This window comes from Panulirus ornatus, chromosome 1, assembly GCF_036320965.1.
Source record: "Panulirus ornatus isolate Po-2019 chromosome 1, ASM3632096v1, whole genome shotgun sequence".
In the NCBI taxonomy this organism is placed as follows: domain Eukaryota; kingdom Metazoa; phylum Arthropoda; class Malacostraca; order Decapoda; family Palinuridae; genus Panulirus; species Panulirus ornatus.
Genome location: NC_092224.1, coordinates 62,971,226 through 62,991,699, shown reverse-complemented (window position 1 = coordinate 62,991,699; position 20,474 = coordinate 62,971,226).

Below are 20,474 nucleotides of genomic sequence, written 5' to 3'. Positions count from 1 at the left end.
GGAAAGATGGAGTGAAAAAGATTTTGTGTGATCGGGGCCTGAACATGCAGGAAGGTGAATAATGATAATATTAGTTATAATAATAATGATAATAATAATTTCCCTAAAGGAACCAGAATTTTCACTGCAATAGGACAGGGAGGAAGGCAATACCCTAAGGAATAATGAAGCGAAACCTTTAGAAAGAAAACGACATACTAAGGAGCTGGACCCGGGCTAGGCTCAGAGAGCACATGGCATTTTGTTTAAGCTCTCGCTCAGGAACAGTATTTGATTGATCTTGTATGTCCCGAAATAAATCAATCAATGCAAAACGCATCGTGGCAAATGAATATGAAAATGTCAAACTGACGATCTGAAAGCGCATGTAGTGCGCTGTGCCAGATGTAAACCCTTTGAACTCATAATCTCAAAGCTGCCTATTTCTTCTTTGAGTATAAATCCACGGGAAAATGAAACACGATAAGTTCCCAAGTGCACTTTCGGGTAATAATCACATCATCAGGGGAGACACAAGAGAGAAATTTAACATTCAGTTGACATACAACGAAGAGGCGTAGCTAGGACGCCATTTGGGAAGTGAGTCAGTTGTTGTTCGCTGATGATACAGCGCTGGTGGCTGATTCATGTGAGAAACTGCAGAAGCTGGTGACTGAGTTTGGTAAAGTGTGTGAAAGAAGAAAGTTGAGAGTAAATGTGAATAAGAGCAAGATTATTAGGTACAGTAGGGTTGAGGGTCAAGTCAATTGGGAGGTAAGTTTGAATGGAAGTGAAGTGTTTTAGATATCTGGGAGTGGATTTCGCAGCGGATGGAACCATGGAAGCGGGAGTGAGTCATAGGGTGCAGGAGGGGGCGAAAATTCTGGGAGCGTTGAAGAATGTGTGGAAGTCGAGAACTTTATCTCGGAAAGCAAAAATGGGTATGTTTGAAGGAATAGTGGTTCCAACAATGTTGTATGGTTGCGAGGCGTGGGCTATGGATAGAGTTGTGCGCAGGAGAGTGGACGTGCTGGAAATGAGATGTTTGAGGACAATGTGTGGTGTGAGGTTTGATCGAGTAAGTAATAATATGGTAGAGAGATGTGCGGTAATAAAAAGAGTGTGGTTGAGAGAGCAGAAGAGGGTGTTTTGAAATGGTTTGGTCACATGGAGAGAATGAGTGAGGAGAGATTGACAGAGAGGATATATTTGTGAACGAATGTGGCCTTTATTGTCTTTTCCTAGCGCCACCTCGCACACATGAGGGGGGAGGGGGTTGTTATTTCATGTGTGGTGGGGTGGCGATGGAAATTAATAAGGGCAGACAATATGAATTATGTACATGTGTATATATTAATATGTCTGTGTGTGTGTATATATGTATACGTTGAGATGTATAGGTATGTATATTTGCGTGGGTGGACGTGTATGTATATACATGTGTATGTGGGTGGGTTGGGCCACCCACCTCGCTAACGCGGGAGACAGCGACAAAGCGAAATATATATATATATATATATATATATATATATATATATATATATATATATATATATATATATATATATATATATACATATATATATATATATATATATATATATTATACTTAAGCGCCGTCTCCCGTGTTAGCGAGGTAGCGCAAGGACACAGACGAGGAATGGCCCAACCCACCCACTTACACATGTATATACATAAACGCCCAAACACGCATATATACATACATTTACAGTTTAACGTACACATACATATACATACACAGACATATACATGTAGACACATGTACATATCCATGCCTGCTGCCTTCATCCAATCCAGTCGTCACCCCACTACACACGATATAGCATTCCCCCCCCCCCCCCGCCAGCGAGGTAGCGCCAGGAACAGACAAAAATGGCTCTATTCGTTCACACTCAGTCTCTAGCTGTTATGTGTAATGCACCGAAACCACAGCTCCCTTTCGACATCCAGGCCCCACAAACCTTTCCATGGTTTGGCCCAGACGCTTCACATACCCTGGTTCAATCCACTGACAGCACGTCGAAACCGGTATACCACATCGTTTAATTCACTCTATTCCTTGCACGCTTTTCATTCTCTTGTATGCTCAGGCCCCGATCGCTCAAAATCTTTCTCACTCCATCCTTCCACCTCCAATTTGATCTCCCACTTCTCCTTCCCTCCACCTCTGACACATTTATCCTCTTTGTCATTCTTTCCTCTCTCATTCTCTCCATATGTCCAAACCATTTCAACACACCCTCTTCTGCTCTCTCAACCACAGTTTTTTTTATTACTACACAGCTCTCTTACCCTCTCATTTCTGACTCGATCAAACCATCTCACACCACATATTGTAGTCAAACATTTCATTTCCAACACATCCACCTTCCTCCGCACAACCCTATCTGCAGCCCATCCCTCGCAATCATATAACATTGTTGGAACCACTATTCCTTCAAAATCCCATTTTTGCTTTCCGAGGTAACGTTCTCGCTTTCCACATATTCTTCAACGCTCCTAGAACCTTTGCTCCCTCCTCCACCCCGTGACTCACTTCCGCTTCCATGGTTCCATCCGCTTCCAAATCCAATCCCAGTTATCTAAAACACTTCACTTACTCCAGTTTTTCTCCATTCAAACTTACCTCCCATTTGACTTGTCCCTCAACCCTACTGAACCTAATTACACACACACACACACACACACGCACACACACACATATATATATATATATATATATATATATATATGGGGGAGGAATGGGAAGCAGTGATGGCTTGCGCAAAAGATGTCTGTGGCATGAGGAAGGTGGGAGGTGGCAGATCAGAGTCAGTAGTGAGTGGTGGGATGAAGAAGTAAGATTGTTAATGAAAGAGAAGCGAGAGGCATTTGGACGATTTTTGCAGGGAAATAGTGCAGATGACTGGGAGATGTATAAAAGAAAGAGGCAAGAGATCAAGAGAAAGGTGCACGAGGTTAAAAAGAGGGCAAATGAGCGTTGGGGTGAGAGAGTATCATTGAATTTTAGGGTGAAGAGGGTATCGTGAGCTCCATGCCCAGGGCCCCGTATAGAGCGTAAAGCGAACAAGGAGTACACGATATCGGGTGTCGATTTTTAACGGCAGGCCCGAATGAACTGAGTAAGGTCTTAGATATATGCTAATACTCAGGATTACTTGGGTAGAGCGTATGGGTAAGGATGACAGATGGTGTCCCTCAGGGCTTGGTGTTTTAACCTTATCGTTTTTTGATATACGGGAATGACTTACAGTACCAGACAAATAATTCCTGAACACGTGCAAAGGATCAAGAAGGAGTGTAAAAATATCTTGCAAATGACTTAGACAAGAAGTAATAATGGCTATATGGCTAATAGAACTTGAGCTTGATAAATGCACTGTAGAGAAAACAGGGAAGGTTTGACACAAGACCAGACTGCAAGCATGATTTCGGAGGTACCAAGTTAAAATCTGAGCGAGTAAGACCCGAGAGGTGACACTACGCTAAATATATTACGAGAAAATAAATGAAGCGATGACTGAGAGGCTAATTATGGTCTAATCAGTGTCAGGTTTGCCTTTGAGACTCAGGACAGTGAGGTGCGTAAGAGAACAGATGCCTCGCATTTTGGATACGAGATGGAGAATATAGGTCTGGTTTCATTTGAGGAGACTCATAGAGCTGTTAGAGAAGGTCCAGAGGAGTGCAATAAGAATGGGACCTGGCGTCATTGGAATCTGAGGTGGAAAGAAGAGAAAATTAGAAAATTGGAGGTTAAGGAGAGACATGATAGCCAATTCTATGATATCATGCGGTACTGATAGTGCTAACATGAAACAGTTCTTTTCAGTCAGAATAAACTCCAAACAAAAGCTGACGTGAACTTCACACTGAGGAGAATCAGGAGGGGAAGCAGTTCTCCATCATCGGAGTTATGGACATGTGGAATAAATTAAAATGCCTTAAATGCAAAAAGAACTAGAAGATTCAAAAGCTTATGGGCGAAATTCAAGGCTGTGTGATATTGCCTCACGAATGTGACTCTCTCTCTCTCTTCATATGAGTGTACAGGTAAAAACTCATGGATAATCACACACACACACACACACACACACACACACACACACACACACACTTTTTGCCCTTAATGGCGTTACATCATAAGTTAGATCGATTATCGCAAGCCAATATTTCCGCTAATGGTTCATTTAACATCGCCTCATTCCGTCGTTAACGGTTTGAACCTGATCTAGTGGCCGAAGGTGATCATGGGGATTAATGAGTACCACATATAGTCCTCGTCTCCTGACAAAACCCTGAATTTAGTCGTACATAATGGACGAATCTACTGGTATTAAACAGAAAGCCGATAGCTTACTGAACATTCATTAATGTCTAATTTGAATTCAAATCACTTCCTTCTTTTCCATTTGAATAAAATCATCCTAAATTGGTTTATTAGAATCTAAGTTTCTGATGTCAGGTAAAGGAACATTCCATTAGAATAATGTATCTTTTTTTATTGTCTCCCCGGCTCCAGTCTGCATGTTATGTGAGAGCTCAGCTCAGCTCAGCTCTTATATCTCCGTATCGACGTTGTCGTAGAGGACCCAGACCAGGAAAATATGCAATAGAAAAAAGGAAAAAAAAAAATGGATTTCGAAATGACAGCCATGTTTGACCGTTGGATCATCTCTGGTAGGGTATTACGCGTGCAAAACATTAATCTGGTGAGCTGGTTTGAATCATGCAAGATCTAAAGACACTTTTTTTCTTCTTCTCTGTGAAGAGTTTCCTTCTTCTGAAGCGAAAGAAATCATATCTTCATAGTTTGAAATGCTCGGGTTATCAGTGACAGTCTTTAATATTTTTACTGATTTGAGATAGCCAGAGGTCAAAATATTACAGTCAAAGGTCATAAAGTCATGTATAACGATTTAAATCATGGTTTCATGAAACATATTCAGTTTACTGTAATTGCATCATGTGTTTTGAAAGAGCATTTATGCTATATGTAAGTCTTCAAAGACCTTTAATGACTCTTTAAACAAAAATAGTTCAAATATAAGGAAAATGACGAAGATTTAAGGAAAATGACTAAGATGTAAGGAAAATGACTACGATCTAAGGAAAATGACTAAGATCTAAGGAAAATGACTACGATTTTGTGTGTCATATCTGATCATTATGAGAATATGAATGAGGATGATCTGCATATTGCTATGAGAGTAGAGGAGACAGCTGGTAACTGCAGACACACCTGGTACGAGCAGAGAAGCTTGGCTTGGAGTCAACCACAGATGCCAATAGTATTCTGAGCGCAGAGGAATTCACCCCGCCAAAAAACTGTAACATTTTTGCTCCACAACGGAAACATGGCAAACAGAAGTGCGACAGCGTAACACAAATCCTTCGTAAGGAAGCTACTTTTACGAGGGCATCTCTGCTTCACGCAGGAGCACAGTGATAAAGCTAGGATTGAGCCATTCAGATACGAATGGCTGGAATATCCTCCATCTGTATTCGACCGGGAGCTTCAATGTGCGCCAGGGATCCAAGTAAGAATTCCCTGAAATACTTAAGAAAGAGTTGGGTGACGCAGAGCAGAAAATACAAAAGGGAAACAACCATTACAGAATTATGCTCAGAAATCGTAAATGTCACACAGATGCACTGGTATGTGTACGAAGATGCCAAACTCTAGGGGTCAATAGTTATGATCAATCTATAGATAGATGAACAAAATACAGTATTAGTGTCCACAACTCCTAAATAATTCTAATTATAACAATAACAACAGCCGCTTCAGTATTTGCGTCCACAACTACTAGATAATTCTAAATGTAACAATAACAACAGCTGCTTCAGTATTAGCGTCCACAACTCCAAAATAACTCTACATGTAACAATAACAACAGTTGCTTCAGTATTAGTGTCCACAACTCCAAAATAACTCTACATGTAACAATAACAACAGTTGCTTCAGTATTAGTGTCCACAACTCCAAAATAACTCTACATGTAACAATAACAACAGTTGCTTCAGTATTAGTGTCCACAACTACTAGATAATTCTAAATGTAACAATAACAACAGCTGCTCCAGTATTAGTGTCCACAACTCCTAAATAATTCTAAATGTAACAATAACAACAGCTGCTTCAGTATTAGTGTCTACAACTCCTAAATAACCCTAGATGTAGCAACAGCTGCTCCAGTATTTGTGGCCACGACTTCATTATAGATATCAAAATCTCTGGCCTTGATAAAGGTGGCTCTTAATTTCGTTATCAACAGTTCTCCTAGTGTTAATGACTTCAGCTTTATCATGATCAACTACTACATACAGAACTTTAAATCAGCGACTTTGATAACACCATCTCAAGCTCTGGTGGCAACCCCAGGCTTGGTCATGAGTAGAATCGTTTTGGTTACAACAAAATAAAGTCCACAGATTAAAACTTCTGTTACGACTTTAGCTCTGTTAAGAACAGCTCCAGTTTTGGTAAGAACAACTTCACTTTAGTTAACAGAAATTCCAGTTTAGCTGATAACAGTAACATGTGCAACAGTTTTGGTTACATGAGCTCGTTATTTAGTACCACAAACTTTCGCCTTTGTAACAAAACGCTGTCAACAACAGATACAGCGTTTGATAACAACAACCACAACCCTGATTTTCGCATCAACAACTCCAATTCGGGAGCAGCAATTTCACTTTTAGTGATATCTCCGGTCTAGGATCAAAACACAATTTTCCGGACGTAACAAAATATAAAGTTTAATCATACCTTATTGGACATGCAGTTTAAAAGGGACAGAAAACTTACGTGGCAAAGATTTTCATTGAAGGAACATATATATATATATATATATATATATATATATATATATATATATATATATATATATATATATATATATATATATATATATATATATATATCATGTGATGTGACACAGTTATTCTTAGTGCAGTGTGGGACTTCGATGGCGTTGTTACTCTTTGCTCAAAGAATGGAAGCTAAATGTGAGTCTGTCATGTATATTCCAAGTCTGGCCATCTCTCGTTTTTACTTCTTGTTTAACACTAACCTACACACTGCCCCAGCGTTATGTCATATGGGTTCACTGTTACTTTCATCACCTTCTCTCAACATGAGAGATGCTTTGATATTAACATTAATACGAGAAACATCACTTAATATCATACCATTGATACTTTTCTGTTATTGAAATTCAAAAATCAAATATTGAGGATTCTGGAAAACGGAAACGTTTGTTTCATTCGTCTTATAGAAACCGTAAACAGTGAGTCATTTTATAGAAAACGTAAATGTTGGGTCCCTTTAAAAACTATTAGACGTTATGGATGCTAACTGCACTTATATTCACCATGAATTAACATACTCCAGATCATAGATGTTTACTTAAACTCTCACTGTACGGCAATATTTCTTTCAACTCGGACCGTACGTAAGAGGAATATATCAACTCGCATGTCTCTGTCTGCACGTACTATGTCGTCAGTGTGTTCGAAGTGTTCCGCACAATATGCAATGCATGGAATACCCAGTCTTTTAACTTTCCTAAAGCGCCCTCCAGGCTGCATTAAGGCGTTCACGTTACGCATGATTTCAGAGAGCGGGCGAGCAAGTAGTTACTTATTCAAGTACAAGAAGTACTTACGATGGGACTATGCCAACAGGGAAGATGAGAGCGTAGTGATCACTGAGGGTAAAGCAAAGGTAAGATGATCAGCTTACGCGAGTTACGTGTTGTTAGGTTTTGTGTTCATGTGATGACATGGGAAGGAGGGATAACAGGTGACCCGATGGTCCATAATGAGGGAATCTGTACAACTCTGAGATGGAGAGAGCGTATGTGTACGCATTGAAACACCAGCAACCCACAGGAGGCAGAAAGGAAAGACAGCGACATGGACAAAAGGAGTGGAAGTTAACAGCCACTGAAGTGTTGGCTCACTCTACGTCGCTAACCCTCCCAATACTTCAGCGGTCTCGGAAGTACATAGCTCCCTGGTTAGTAGCTGCCTCACACCTGTTACCTACGGACATAATGATTACTTGCGATTACTAAGGACGAGAAGTTAGTATTAGGCAGGATACTGCGCGTAGCGATCACCGCAGGATAATGTAAAGTTGCGAAGAACAAGTCGTGGGAGTAACGTGTCGTCGTTACGCGACAGGTGGACTGAATGCTTGCAACATACGTGTGGGTGAGGCAGGAAAAAACAACAACGATATGTTGCAATATGGGCCGGAGGAATGAAACTCGATGGCTCGCAACGCAGCCTTCACGAGAGAGAGAGAGAGAGAGAGAGAGAGAGAGAGAGAGAGAGAGAGAGAGAGAGAGAGAGAGAGAGAGAGAGAGAGAGAGAGAGAGAGAGAGAGAGAGAGAGAGAGAGAGCGAATGAAGGTGAAGGGTCTTGGTATAAGCCAAAACTGTACATGAATGATTACACTACGTCATATGGAGTCTGGGCGAACACTGGGGCAGGGGGGAGTCAGGGGGAAAACGTAGGCGAATGGCAGGTGGGAAGTGGGAGCGCTCGGACAGGAGGGAGCTTAGCGTGTTTGATTGGATGATAGCTGGAGTGGCGGGAGAGTGGAGATCAACGAAGAGGTGTCGCACGTCCTGAGCGAGAGAAGTGTGGGGAATGCGACAAGGGAAGATGAGTGAGGTGGTGATGAGTATCACAGAGGGAGGGCTGTAGGAGTGTTTTTGTAGGTGAAGAGAGGCTGGCAGGAGAATGAGGGAGGATAGGAAGATATAATGAGGGAGATAGAGTGGTAGGTGCGTGGAATGGAGTGGTAGGCATGTGAGGAAACTGTGTCATGAGGAAGCTATAGGGTAACTCAATTGAGACAGACACACCCACTCGTGCTGACAGACACACCCACTCGTGCTGACAGACACACCCACTCGTGCTGACAGACACACTCACTCGTGCTGACAGACACACCCACTCGTGCTGACAGACACACCCACTCGTGCTGACAGACACACCCACTCGTGCTGACAGACACACCCACTCGTGCTGACAGACACACCCACTCGTGCTGACTTCATGTTAGTCATCGATTTTTAGTAAATGAATAATGACTCTGCTTCCTTCCTCCATCTCTCTGAGTGACTATGCTTTCATTTTCTTGATCCACCTACATTGCCCTTCTAACCTGTTGTCATTCGTTGAGTTCATCATAATTCCTCGCACTTATACGGCTTCCCTTTCTCCTTTCTCGTGTGTCTCGTCCCCGTCTCGCCTCCTCCTTTAGACTCGACATCACTAATCCAACACTTTACATCTCCTCCCCTCCTTCCTCCTCGTCTATCTCACTGTAATCGACAAAAGATATAAACGAAGGGAGCAAAGTATGAGACTGTATGAGATTCGTAACGACAGATCATGGCCTTGTAACTGGAAATTGAAAATCGCTGTTGTTCATTACCAACAAACTAACGTAATCTCTGGCGCCGGTAGGACTGGCGATGATATCCTACCTGCCCTGAACGGTGGTAACATCTTATTTCAGTGCCATTGTTATGCACAGATGAAGACCGCTTCTTGAGTCCTGCTTGTAACAAATCTAGTGATTTAACTAGTTACTTTAAGCATGATAACGAACTACTGTAAGGTCAGACATGATACCGTTTCAACTCATAAGATGAAATATCCTTCCGCCACTGCTCTGAATGACGAAGGTAAATCTTTGATACTCTTAATGCTGGCCCCGTGTGTGGCCACAGACCATCTGGCAGTATTACGAAGACCATCTAGCTAACAACACTCAGCGCAAAAGTCACTCTCTCAGAGGAGCAACCAAGGAAATTAACGAATAGCAAAAAATTACCAAAAACACCACAAAAAGCAGATGAGAACCGTGTCAAATCCATCGATTTAACACGCATATGTGGTCAAGTTCATATGTAACCTTACTGCCACGAGAGAAGCGTTCCAGAGTCACAACTCTCTGACGTTTTCCTTTAAAATACTTGTAAACTTCCCAGGAGAGCTGGGCTGTAAAACGAGGATCGTTTCTAGCGTCTCAGTAGGATACGTTTGCTGAACGTTTCGGGAAAGTAAGTCAGGTGGAGTCCACGTGGGCTCAATATGCAGATGGTGAACGTTTACACTTCAGGTCCTCTCGCTACGATTATGAGGCCAGTAAAGATCGCCTTCCAGGAAGAGACGTGAGAAGTTGACTTAATACCTGGGTGGTGAGAGGCAGCAGGAGATGAGGGTATGCACATACACATGGGTGGTGAGAGGCAGCAGGAGATGAGGGTGAGTATGCACGCAGACATGGGTGGTGAGAGGCAGCAGGAGATAAGGGTGTGCAGGCTCGTATATATGGCTGGTGAGAGGCAGCAGGGGAGAGGGTGAGTGTCCTTGTGCACACAGGCGGTAAGCGGCAGTAGGAGGAGAGGGTAACATGATTTCTGATACATTCATCACAAATAAGTGGAATGTTGAAGTACCAGTCCAAAAAACGATTGAATTCAGTAGGACACACGCACACACACACACACACGTAGGAAAACATTTATGGTTAAGCAATCGTTGGAATCAATAATTACATAACCACTCCAAATATAACTATTACCTTCATCTTGGAGATTGCCAAAAGCATCTCTGCAATTTCGTGTGAGGCAATATTGCGTCACGTATCAAACCGGGGTACTAGGGCCATTCATGCCATTTGAGAGAGAGACGATGAGGATCTATGAGTATGGGTAAAGGGTTTCAATCTTATAGATTCCAACGATACCCTCTCCTCCTCCTCCTCCTCCTCCTCACCAAGTGGTTACTTTTCCCCAAGATTGATACTGTTCCCAGGGGACTCACCATCGCTATCAAGTGACAGACTCAAGAGAACGATTTCTTTCAAAGCCCTGCAACTTCGCCTTAATTACCCCCGAGTGGGCACAAACAGCACTTGCTGCTAGAACATGTAATACCTTAGTTTCTAAGACACCATTCTAGCCTAACTGTCATCTCATGAAGACTTCAGTGAACTGGCGTCTTAAATTGTGATAAAGACTTGGGAGAAATTTGAAGATAACACATCCGGAAGTACTGCTCCACTGATTCTCACTGACACGGAGACAAACTCAACCTGAAGACGACAGCTTGAACCACGCTGGAGCAGGCTACGACCCACATGAGGAAGGTCCATCTACGAGCCAGTAGGGCTTCCCATGAAGTGAATCTTCGACGCGTTCTATCAAATTCACGTCTCGGTAAATATCTTCACCTAGACTCACCTTGCATTCGTTTACCCCCTAAGCCTTACACGGAGTCTGTCCCCACTGAAATCCAGTATATCTGGGGCAGGGAAACCACTGAAGTGTAGGGAAGGAACGGTGGGACTGACGACATCATTCTCAAAAGTTCGCTCTTGCCAAATGCCCAGCGGAAAGAAAATTCTAGTTTCTCAGGCTTGATACCACAGGAGAGAGAGAGAGAGAGAGAGAGAGAGAGAGAGAGAGAGAGAGAGAGAGAGAGAGAGAGAGAGAGAGAGAGAGAGAGAGGAGATCCTCGAATGCTGAGATGAAAGTCAGGGAGCTCGTGTGAGACCAGACGAGTGTTTCCACTTTGGCAGATACATATTGTGGGGTGAAGGGACTCAGGAAACCCAGGATGCTGCCACAGACGTCAGGAAACAACGACGACAGCAGAAAACACGGGAACCTGAGGCCACAAAACTATTTGTTCTTGGAGGAGCGATACTCTTCGTTGTCCTAATAGCATCTCTCTCTCTCTCTCTCTCTCTCTCTCTCTCTCTCTCTCTCTCTCTCTCTATATATATATATATATATATATATATATATATATATATATATATATATATATATATATATATATATATATATATGGTTTCTTTCGAGGCTGTTTGTGACAGATGTTAGAAACTCGCAGATTAGTGTTGTGAGGCGTACAAACGTCGTTTCAAAGAAAAACTTGCACATTTTTCCTGTAACTAAGTGGGATCAAACAATGTTAGTCGTGGAATTAAAGCTAAATATTCATCAAGTCTGTTCTTGAACGTACCTACAGTCCTGTTTGCACGCACTCTAATTGGTTAAACATATCATATACCAACAATCCAGTTGAAAGAAAAGTGCTTCGCTTCATTCGAATTTAAACGTTGGCTTACGAAAATGTATCCAATGCCACGCATGAAATCAGACGAATCAAGCCTAAGGAGCTTGTTAGATTGAGATAATCGAATCCCTTAATAATTCTGAGTTAGACTACCTTTTAATGTTACCATTTCTAAGCTTAATAAATTCAGGTTATCTAACTGGCTCTCATAGGATTTTTTTCTTGATCCTGGATCATCTTGGTAGTTTCTTATGCGCTACTTGATTTAGAAAAAATGACGCTTCCTCATTTCATTATTCCACATTTTGGTTTTGTTTCGAAAAAGATCCGTCTATTGTGCACTGAGGTGTATGCTCCCTCAACTGCTTTGAAAGTTTTAGTGAAGCTCTCTCACTGACGACGTTATCCCAGCTTTGTCTGTCAAGATCATCATTATAAGCACAACTGAAAGTGATCTCAAAAGTAATCTTTTCTCCAGTCTCAACATGATCAATGAGATCCTCGTCTGGAGCTAGAGCTAAACATAAATCATCTTGTCGCGAGAGAAAATTTATCAATTAATTGGATCAGAGCACATTCAAGCAAACTTAAGTAGTCTCCCACTATGATCAAATCGTTTTCATCACATATTTTTGCCAGCCGATCACAAAATCTCTCGCCTGCCTCTGGTATCTATGTAGGGACTTGTAAACTAGTCCTGCAGTTATTTTCTTACAAAGCTTATCTTTCACTTCTACAAAAATGAAGCTGATTATTATCAACGGGTGCAACATTTTTTTTTTTTTTTCATCAAAGGACTGACGCGAGCTTTAAGAAAGACCAAATCACCACCGCCAACTTTACTTCACCAATCACTGTAACACTGAGTCTCCCCTAAATTGCTTGTTCGGCGAGGCAATCTCAATTTCTGACATCTAACCAAGATTCAGAAATATGAGTCATATCGTAATGTCCTTTAGTACAGTTGTCCCTAACTCCGAAACTTTATGATGTACATTCTGTACGTGAACATCAAAGTTCCCTCTCTTCACTGTCCTCCCTAACTCCGAAACTTTATGATGTACATTCTGTACGTGAACATCAAAGTTCCCTCTCTTCATTGTCCTCCCTAACTCCGAAACTTTATGATGTACATTCTGTACGTGAACACCAAAGTTCCCTCTCTTCATTGTCCTCCTCTGTCTCGTTTGCCAAGTTCTTCCCACGCTTTTTTTTTTTTCCTCTCTCGATCCTTCTTCCTCTTCATCATATTCCTGTCCCACATCCTCCCTCGATTCTCCATCCACTCAGCTTCCATCACCATCACTTCCTACCCATCTCCCCGTCCTGTCATTTATTCTCTCTCTCTCTCTCTCTCTCTCTCTCTCTCTCTCTCTCTCTCTCTCTCTCTCTCTTCTCATTGTCCCTCCCTCCCTCCCTCTCCTCACTCTTCATCTCCTTATCCCTCTATTAGTCTCGTTTGGCTCCCCGTTCTCTCCCTCATATCATTAAAGTGTTGACAAGCAGCGCGGCGAAATACCATATTTTACAGAAAAGAAAAAAGGATTTAATGCTGGACCGAGATTGCCTTGGCAAGCTATCTGGAGAGCGAACTCAGACCGCCGCTTCGTGATTTCAATCGCCCTGGGAATGTATTGAGAACGAATCATCAACCTTGATTACATCTCGTCTTGCCTGATTAATTACCAACAACTTCACTATATTTACAACATCGAGAAGCAGCATTCTAAAAGCGACCATAAAGTCTGCTTGGAGCCTTTGTTCGTCTTTTATCAATATTGCTAAGGTAATTTCAAAGTCTTTTCATTACCGTTACACTAGTCTAAGGCAGCTTTCACCCGATATCAACTCGCTTCTCCGAGTCTATTTTACTCTGTTTTTCCTATCTTTATTTCAGATGTTCGCCGTTTGCTGCGTTTGCAAGGTAGCACCAGGAACAGACGAAGAACGGCTTCATTTGACAGCACGTTGCCCCTTGTGTATCACATCGCTTCATTTCATCCTATCCCGTGCACTCCTTTCGCCCTCTTTCAAGTTCTGGCCCCTATCACTCATGATCTTTTCCACTCCATCCTTCCACCTTCAAATACGTCTCTTCCCTTTAATTCGTCCCCTCCACATCTGACACATATACCCTCTAAGTCAACTATTCTCTCCATAGGGCTAAACCATTTCAACACACCCTCTTAAACTTTCTCAACCATATTCTTCAAACTGCCACACATCTCTCTTACCCTGCGATCACTAACTCGATTCAACCTCCCTCACACCACATATTGTCTCCAAACATTTCATTCCCAGCACATCCACCCTCCTCCATACCTTCTCATCTATACCCCATGCCTTGCATCCATACACCATCGCTGAGACTTAAATACCTCCAGACAAACCCATTTTCGCCCTCCCAGATAGCGGCCTCTCCCTCCACACATTCCTCAATGCCCCAAGAACCTTCACTCCATCAACCATCCTATAACTCACCTCCGCTTCCACAATTCCATCCGCTGCCACGACCACTACCAGGTATCGAAAACGATCCACTTCCTCCATTTTTTTTTCCATTCAAACTCACACTCTGTCTATCCTTTCTCTCTGCAGCGGACCCATGTGTAACATAAACTATACTGTATATCGTAATTTCTTGAAATCCGTTTCTATATCCACAAAGTCTGCTCTTGAAATCTTCATCTCGATATCAGAGAATTATTCAATAGTCTTATGGTGATTTTCTATAATGGTTTTTGTACAGTACACCAACTTTTTCCCCCCTCAATCCCTGTTGTGCACGATGATCTAATGTCTTATATACCCATTCTATATACATTTTTTCAATTCTTTTATCATTTCTCAAAATACTCTTAATTTTTCAACACTTTCTCTCAACACAAAATGAGCAAGTTTCGAATGCTCTGGTCTCTCGTAAAGTTATAACTTTGTTCCCTAGCGAGCTTCCTGGAAGCCACACTCAGGTAACGTATGTGCTGTTTCACGTTATAACACACAACTGAAGGCAGTCCTAATCTTATGATAACAACCTTATCGAAGTATTAGTTTACATTAACCTAACCTAATCGACTTACAGAACAGCAGCTTATACGTCTCCAACAGCGCAAAACAGGAAAAAAAGATTGGTTCATGAGCCACAACTTTTTTTTTCCTACTGTTTTAAGTCCAAAGGAAATGTTAAAGGATCAGTGTTTGTGACAGTTGCGCTTTTTATCACTCACTTTTCACTGCATGTTTATATATGTCAGGTGAAGAAGGTGGTAATCATGGAGGCGGTGATCACCCTGCAGGTGATGATGACAATGTAGGAGGCGCAGAGGGTGGTGAAGAAGGCGCTGACGGAGCAAGTATAGGAGGGGAACATATCCATGGAGCAGATGGTGGGGAAGGAGTTAGTTCAGTAGTTTGAGGTAGTTTATAAAGTGGTGATGGAGCAGGTGAGGGTGAAAATGTGGTGGTGTAGGAAGTGGAGATGGTGGAAGTGAAGGTGTATATGAAAGTGAAGCAAATGGCGCCATGATGGAGGATGTGGGAGGGAGGAAGGTGGTGATGAAGCAAGTGGGAGTGTTGGTGGAGCAGGTAGAGGTGGAGAAGGAGATGAGGGAGTATATGATTGTCATGAGGGTGGCTGGAGAGGAAGGTGATAATGATTACGTAGGCTACGGTGCAGGGAGTGGTGGGGAAGTGGGTAGGAGCAGAGCAGGTGTTGCTGGAGCAAATGTTGACGAAGGGAGTGTTGTTGGAGTAAGTGATTAATGGAGATGGTGATGTTTGTGGTAATGGACCAGATGGTGTTGACGAAGGGAGTGTTGTTGGAGTAAGTGATTAATGGAGATGGTGATGTTTGTGGTAATGGACCAGATGGTGTTAAAGAACGGAGTGATGGGAAATCAGGTGGGGCTAGAGTAAGTGGTGGTGGTGGTGGTGGTGGTGGAGTAAGTGGTGGTGGTGCTGGTGGTGGAGTGAGTGGTGGTGGTGGTGCTGGTGGCGGAGTAAGTTGTCGGCGGAGTAAGTTGTGTTGGTGCTGGTGGTGGAATAAGTGGTGGTGGTGCTGGTGGTGGTAGTGGTGGTGCTGGTGGTGGCGCAAGTGGTGGTGATAGCGGTGGTAGTGGTGGTGTTGGTGCAGTAAGTGAAGGTGATGCAGTTAGTGATGGCGAAGGAGCTAGACATAACAGCGAGCGGTGAGGCTGCAGTAATGGTAACCAGCTGGCGGTGTAAGCGATGGTGACTACTGATGTTGGCTGAAGATGTGATGGTGACGATGAGAGTGTAGGAGGCAGTGACGTGATGCAGGAATATGGTGACGATGAGGGTGTAGGAGGGAGTGACGTGATGCAGGGATATGGTGATGACCAGAGGTGGTGAGAGCAGGAGTTACGGGTGTTGGGAGAAGCTGACTCTCGTAGTGCCACCACAGGAAAACTTGAAAGCAACAACGAACTTTCTTCTTTTCATTTCGATCTATTAATGATTGGATAAGACGCTGAAGCAAATGGATAAAAACCTTGAATAAAACATAACAAATAGTTGAAGAAAGAGCGAAGAAAGAAGAACAGAAAACGTAAGAATATATAAGAATAGAGAAAATAAGAGTCTAAGAGAAAAGCTTGCCCTTCCAAAAAAGAGGCAGACTGTAAATGGAGAGAGAGAGAGAGAGAGAGAGAGAGAGAGAGAGAGAGAGAGAGAGAGAGAGAGAGAGAGAGAGAGAGAGAGAGAGAGAGAGAGAATAGGACTCAGAGGTGAGTTGTGGAGGAAAAGAGGCAAACATCACAACCAATGTACCCTTGAGTTGCCAACAGCCACACCACTTACAGTGTATGACGCACGACTGCAAAGTAATGCGGAGGCGCACAGGAAACTACTTCTTGGGCACAGACACCGGAGTAATACCTACAGGAATGGGGGAAAGAGAACCAGCAATGCGGCGTTAGGAAAGTGAGTCAAGTTTTGATATCAGATTTAGAGTACCAAAATATACTATTGCTTTGGCTTTGGAGGTTATTTGTGTAGTTTGGGAGAGATGGAAAACATCTGGAGTATGAGAAGGAGAAATCCGAAGAAATGGGGATCCGAAACATTTAACGGGTTTACATCTGTCCAGATGGGTTGGGGGCATCCACTCCACAACTCACATCGTCTCCATCTCTTAAATACCACTTGATAACACGTAATTCACACTGCTCTTTACCCTTCATACTTCCACTCATTTCTCCTCCCTTCCTCACTCTCATATTCATTCTCGTTCCCTCACTGAACACATCTTCTCACTTTATCTGGACCTGTCGGATATCTCGTGATGGGGAAGTAGAAATCTGGTTAAATAATTTAGTGCTACAACTCAGATCTTTACTTCAAAAGCTTTCTAAATATCGCTCATTTCCATCTCTTCAATTCAAAAACACTACAGTTCATTCCTGCATTAACATAAATATGTTGGATATAACCATATACTCTACTCTAACCTCGACATCCAATATTATAAACCTTACAAAATCTCCTGCCCAAAAGCAGGGGTATTGTGCAGCAGTGTATTTATCTTCTCTTGTGAGTTGATGTTTCATATCTACGGGGGGACAACACTCGCTTCACGATGGAGTTCTGCTGACGTTTCTTGGTTAGGGTCTCCTTCCAGGTCTTTGTTTACTAGAGTGGAATAAAATGCCTTCAGTCTCATCAATTTCTCAAGCATCAACTCCCTTCAAACATCCCTTCATATACGACGTGATGTTGCTACCACCTCCCTACTCGACACTAACATCTACGCTATTGCCCTCTTGAGATGTCTGTATGTGGTCCTACCATCAAGGCTTGAACTCGTGATTCATATCTAGCGGCTGCTTCCCTCAGTTTCTGTGAGGAGACCAACCACACACTTTTTGGTGCCTTATCTATATATGCCCCTGACAGATTATGGGATGTGTGTAGTGATTGCTTTCGCCAGTTGGTCTAGAAGATAATGGATTAAGCTAAGCTTAACATTTGTTCACTGTACATCGATGATCAGGTTGGAGCTTCTCTCAGTGCTTTCAGGTTCTGTAGGAGCCAAGAGCTGTGCTCTACAGTCGTCCTCTTGTCGTGGTCTTGGGTATGACTGAAGTCTGCGTCGTCCTTGTGTTCTTGTGTCTGCCACACTCTGTGTGCTGCTTCCTTCAATGTACCAACTGGTTTTATCTCGAGTCGTTGATGATGTTCTTCTTACGGGTTTTCGATGCCTGATGACGTCAATGTTTGGTTGAAGATCCAAGGTCCATGACGCTTGCAACACGAATGTTGATGTTGGATTAGCCACAACTTTCTCTCATGAAACGAACTCGTGAGTCTTAGTTCTCGACAGAAACAGAGACTATTGGAAACATCACGAAACAGTCCGTTATCTGAAATAAGAAATCAGGAGAGGTACTAGTTAAACAGTGCTTAACAACGGGAAGAATATGGTGGAAAACCCGCGACTGTTGATAAAATGAGAGAGAGAGAGAGAGAGAGAGAGAGAGAGAGAGAGAGAGAGAGAGAGAGAGAGAGAGAGAGAGAGAGAGAGAGAGAGAGAGGTTCAATTAGAGAGAGAAGGGTCTTAACAAGGTACCAATACAGCTTCTGCCTAAGCCCTCCGCATCCCTGTGATTGTTTACACCACAGGATGCTGGGAGCGAGGAGCCTTAAGCGTTGTGGGAGATTTGCACGTCTATATTTCGTGATTTTTTTTCCTTGTGAAGAGGAGGAGTTGTTGATAAATGTAACGATAATTTTCTTTACCGTCATAGTTCCTCCTTTCCTTAAACAACGAAGTTGTAGAAATACCTATACTCTATTTCCTTTCCTTCTTCCTTTAACCTTTCTTCCCTTAAAAATAATATCTACAAACGCCTGTGGAGTCCTGATTAATGTATATATTTTTGTTCATCCACTCATTCATTCATTGTAAATGAAGAAAGGAGCAACGAAAGAATGGAATATAGTGTACGTAGGAAGAGGTTATGACTTGTAGCTTTAATGAGAGAGGGAGTGTTCATCTTCTTGGAAGGTTCGGAGTGAGGAGTCTGAATTATCATACTGTAAGCAAGATAGGAAGAAAGTATAGATAGGTGGTATGTCTGAGGAAAGGAAACTGGATGTTTGTCTCTGAGCGAAACAAACTTCAAGGGTAAAGGGGATGAATGGTTTGGAAATGCCATACTTGTAAAGTCAGGGGTTTGTTTCAGAGCAAGAGCTAAGGAACGGGTAGTACTACTGCTGAAGCAGAAGTTGGAGTCTGTGAAAGAGTGTAAGGAGGTGAGTTTCAGACTAGTGTCGTTAGAAACGAAAGTGGATGGCGAGAGATGGGTGATTATATCAGTGCTCTACACTATTCTATCATCCTGTTATTTTCTAAACTCTACTATTCACTAACCTCTTAAAAGTAAGCTTTTGCATAATTTTCAATCTTCTCACTTTTCAGCCTATCCTTTTATCAGGTCTAATAGCCTGCTTCCTCTCTCTGCCCCTCAGTCAAACTAAGCTGGCTCAATGTCAGTAGTAGCTACATGTTATCTACATTTTCTATGTTCTAAATACTTTCCTACTCTACTCACATCCTCAGACACTGTATCACTGAGATTTCCACTTTGCTTTCTCAACTTAATCAATTCCTTACTTTTCGTATCATTTCTTCCTGCACTTTGAGTACCTAAAAGTGTTCATCTCTTGTAAAGAAATAAAAATTTCTTACTGTGATATTATGGTTAGTCTTCATTCCTTGAACATCATAAAACACTTTCCTTGTATCTACTACCTGATACCCGGGTGTCTACCCTTCCAGCAAACATAAGAATGTTTCCTCTCATATTCGACAATATAGTAACTAACCTCACCGCTCTACCTCCTCACTTGCCTCACGTCCCAAACTAATAAATTCTTGTCTGGCTTCATTTTCTTTTCTACTTTTTCCCATCCCGTACTACATCAAACCGCTATATCTAGCGGCTGTTGTGCTGATTACTCTGCCTATCATCGTTGTGCTGAATAAGAACTTAGGAATGAAAGTGATCATTTGGTAAGGTAAATATTCTTTAAGGTAAATATGATACACTATCTTCTCATGATCTACTTTTTCCCTATTACCACGGCTGCTTTCAATGAAATAGTTTTTTCTTTAATTTTCCCGCATGACTTACTTTTATGTAGTTCTAAAGTTCCGTTCACCAAAAACCAAAAGATAAAACGTTTTTTTTCTAATCTTACTGACCTTCCACAACGCGATCCCGCGTTGTCAATCAAGAGATTGATATGTAACAGGATGAATCCCACTTTTTAACCCAATAACCTGACAAAAATCTGCTTTGGAAGACTTAAATGCTCAACATCATCGATGGGAAAGGTAAAGGG